The sequence below is a fragment of the Sinocyclocheilus anshuiensis genome, unplaced genomic scaffold, assembly GCF_001515605.1.
Source record: "Sinocyclocheilus anshuiensis isolate Anshui unplaced genomic scaffold, SAMN03320099.WGS_v1.1 scaffold999, whole genome shotgun sequence".
Classification (NCBI taxonomy): domain Eukaryota; kingdom Metazoa; phylum Chordata; class Actinopteri; order Cypriniformes; family Cyprinidae; genus Sinocyclocheilus; species Sinocyclocheilus anshuiensis.
In genome coordinates, this window is record NW_015544197.1 from 60,879 (window position 1) to 65,114 (window position 4,236).

At 39.5% G+C, this 4,236-nt stretch overlaps 1 protein-coding gene across 1 annotated transcript in view; it reads right to left on the reverse strand.

Moving 5' to 3' along the window:
• LOC107696756 (vigilin-like) overlaps nucleotides 1-2,244 on the reverse strand; it is a 26,052-nt gene extending 23,808 nt beyond the window's left edge. The window contains exons 1-2 of the mRNA XM_016497238.1: nucleotides 2,150-2,244; nucleotides 896-967 (exon numbers count right to left, since the gene is read on the reverse strand). The gene's annotated coding sequence lies outside the window, so the exon portion shown is untranslated. The remainder of the gene's footprint in view (nucleotides 1-895; nucleotides 968-2,149) is intronic.
• Nucleotides 2,245-4,236: the final 1,992 nt, after the last annotated feature.

Here is a 4,236-nt window from a genome sequence, read left to right on the forward strand (position 1 = left end):
TCCCTGATGCACACCTAACATTTGATTGTACTATTTTTGCATTCAAATGCAAATGTTTATTTTAAATTCAACTAATATTCATTTTTTTATTCACAATCACCTCATCACAGGCAGGTACAGCACTCATGTCTGTGTTTGTGTGTGCTGTCTGCGTCACTCAGAGCAGGTGCCTATATCGTGCACTATATCGAACATTTTTTATATCGTTATCGAAGAGGGTGCTAATATTCATTTTTTTATTCACAATCACCTCATCACAGGCAGGTACAGCACTCATGTCTGTGTTTGTGTGTGCTGTCTGCGTCACTCAGAGCAGGTGCCTATATCGTGCACTATATCGAACATTTTTTATATCGTTATCGAAGAAGGTGTACCATCGATAAATATCGATACCGTTTAATCACCCAGGCCTATAATTAACTATTACTCACGTATTAAGTCATACAACATTCCTTCCAGTTCGCTCTGACAATCTGGCCCCTCAACCCCCACAAATGCAAACTCCAAACCTCTCTTCACAGTACAAGGCTGTTTTAATGTACTTCTCTGCATGCCCCTGTCAGGGCCTCTTCCTCTACAGGCCTCCTAAAAACTCAGACCCAGAGGCTAAACATTTCAGACATACATACAGCTCCTCAAGGAAGATCAAAAGCACTCCAAGGGAATTGATCCACAAAATGAACACTAAAAATCCTTCACGTGCTCAAATGACTAGTTTTATAACACTTTAAATCATATCACTCATTAAATGTGATTTGATGTGATAATGATCAGGCTGAACAACTTGTGACACACGGGTACAAACACAAGACAAACAAGGATAATGTGGTTCAAAGCAAACATTAGGCCTGTCAGCAAACTAATCAAACAAAGACAAAGAGGTCATTAGTCTTACCAGCTAAATGGTCAGTTACCAGATAATCCGTCCTGTAAAGCTGCTCGTACTTGTCAGCCTGCCAGCTTTTGCCTAAAAACAAAACAAAGGGGGAAAAAAAAAATAAAAAAAATACACACATCAGACAGTCACCAATGATGCAAAACCACTTTAGGTTGCCAGAACTTAGTTACACGTGGCATGATTTGTTTGCATGTCCTATGACATCGCATAATTCTCATTTAAATACATGCAAACGTGACGCATTAAATAAAATTGGAAATAGGAACTAAAAGACTGCTTGTAGTTATCCTCATACAAGAGTTTCAAAATATTAAGTTATTAGCATGCTTAAATACGTTGTAAATACTAAACAATAAATGTATATAAAGACTTGGAAACATGCAAAATTAAACAAAAAAAACACAGTTGTGTTTAATTGCTGAAACGGCCCAGCGGCTCTCGCGACTTGCTAACGTGGCCATTCCTGCCTATGTCAGATTTAAATATGGCGGATTTACATTTCCTCTTAGAATGACACAACAAAGTAACTGGAGAAATAGTTCAACATAAATTTAATCAAGAAATGTTTTATGTGCGTAAACCGAGTTTCGTATGTAATATTTTCACCCTGTTGTATACATGCGCGCTACGTCAACTCATGACACGCCATGCTAACGGCTAAGTAGTGAAGACGGATTTCTCGTGTAACACTTAATTTCACAACTATTCGCATCTACAAACATTTGAATTCCGAGATGGGTGGGTGTGTACATATTTAATCGAATTAATAGGGTGTGTTGTTGGAAAATACCACAGTTCTTTTGGTTTGCGGCGATGAAAAACTTGTCCTGGCTAGACACCAACTCCAGTAAACTTTGAGCTGCGCGTGCGCGATGGTGACACGTACACCAGCTAGCGCGAGCGCTAACACACACTGGATAAGCAAAACTTTACTCTTATTGATCCTTTATACACCTAATGTCCCGAGAATGACAACGTCTCACAAGTGTACACTGAAAACACGGCCTTTGCTGACGGACGAATGTGAATGTTTAGTCAAGATCAGCATTAGTGACTGTCCACACAAAGTCCACGTAGGCATTAGAGCAAAGGGTGAAACAGTAGGGAGAAACTGACAGAGTCGAGCTAGAGCACATTTTCACAGCAAAACATTCACAGCCATGTACGTGTATCAGCGGTCAAGAAGAAGCAATGCAGACTTTCGGATGTATAATGTATGTAGACTGATTTGCGGAATGAAGAGTGACTTACTTGTGTTTGTGTTCCCGTCTGCCCTGTGTGGTGCAGAAGCTCGTAGTGAAACTCCACTGGCGAAAAGGAGGAGCAGCAGCCTGTGAGATATATAGCTCAAGCCTCCACCAATCACCTTCCCTCACGTCACATTGCCCGGCCGTACAGATCATACATGTATTTCTGAAAAGGAACAGTTTATAATGGTGGTGGGGATTCGGATTCAATCTTTTTACCAGTTTACTCGTTCGTTCTATTCCGCAGTTTACATCAGCAGTAGGTGGCAATAAGTGAGTGCATTGTTTGAATCAGTCAATTAATTATTCCTTAATAAACAACTTAACAACGCATGCTTTATTAAAACTTTTATCAAAAGTCCTTTATTAAAACGTATTTACATTCCAAAAGCGTTTATCTACTCCGTAACTAAAATGTATTGGTAGGAATTTTGATTCATTTTTGTAACCCGAATCTTTTAAATTCACTGATTAATTTCATTCATTCACTGATTCGTTCTTCTGGAGGTGACACCAGCAGTAGGTGGCGATAAGATAAGTGAGTGTATTTTTTGTATTTTGAATCAATCATTCAATCATTCAGCAACCGAGGTAGGCGTACTGTCCTTTAAGAACTTATTGGAATAGTTCATCTTTGTGCTAACCTTTCTGACACATTTACTGTGTTAAAATCATCAACACAGTGAATGAGTAAAAAGTAACACAAAAAAACGTTGTCCCTACGCTCACCCATTAATGTGTTAAAATGTAATAATTTATTTATATAGCGCCTTTCCAAAACCCAAGGTCACTTTACAAGTCAGGTTTAAGGAACAGAAACAGATAAACATCAAAACCAGAAGACAGAACACATAGCAAGAGCTGGGAGTAATATACAGAGACCACTTACAAAGTTAGATTAGAGATACATGAGAATGTAGATAAACATCCATAACAGGGTACAAATTACAGACTGAGAGCTGAAGAGTAATACTCAGAGAAAAAATTTGTTTTTAAGAGGTTTTTGAAGGAGAGAAGGGAGTATGCTTGACGGATGTTTTGGGGAAGAGCAGTCCACAATCTGGGAGCCACAACACTGAAAGCTCTAGATTCCATAGTCACCAGACAAAACTTAGGGGTGACTAACAATCCCTCACTAGAAGATTGTAACGAGCGGGCAGGACCATAAGGCAGAAGTAAGTCAGATAAATATGTAGGACCAAGGTTATGGAGAGCTTTATAAGTGAGAATTAGTATCTTGTAGTTTATGCGCAAAGAAACCGGAAGCCAATGAAGGTGATAGAGGATTGGGGTAATGTGATTGCTCTTTCTTGTGTGGGTAATCAAGCGAGCTGCAGAGTTTTGAACATATTGTAGTCGTTTGATATTATTAGCTGACAGGCCATAAAGAATAGAATTACAGTAATCTAGTTGAGATGCGACGAAGGCATGTATAACAGTTTCAGCATCCTGCTGACTGAGAGAGGATCGAATACGCGAGATATTACGCAGGTGGAAAAAAGCTGTCTTTACTACTTTACCAATGTGATCATTGAATGAAAGAGTGGAATCAATGAGAACACCAAGATTGCAAACTTAAGTAGAGGGCATAATCAGATCACCATCCAGATCCATCAGTTGACCAGAGAGCTTAGATAAACACTGAGGTGGAAGCTGCGCTAAAATAAATTAGAATGTCATCTGCGTAACAGTGGAAGTTAAACCCATAGCGTTTAATTATTTGTCCAATTGGTAGCATATAAATGGTAAAGAGGAGAGGGCCCAAAACAGAACCTTGAGGTACACAAGAACTGATGGATTTGATAGATGATTTGTGTTTCTGGTTTATAGCAAATTGTTGCCTCCCGGTCAAATAGGAGGAAAACCATTCAAGGGCTGTGCCAGTAATTCCAATTGCTGAAAGCCGTGAGAGGAGTATCTCATGACAAACAGTGTCAAAAGCTGAGCTGAGGTCTAACAGAAGGAGAGTGCTGAGAGCACCAGAATCAGAAGCTAAGAGAAGATCGTTAAGAACCTTAACCAGGGCTGTTTCAGTACTGTGTAATGGACGAAAGCCAGACTGGAAGGGCTCGTAGAGGTTGTGTTCTGTTA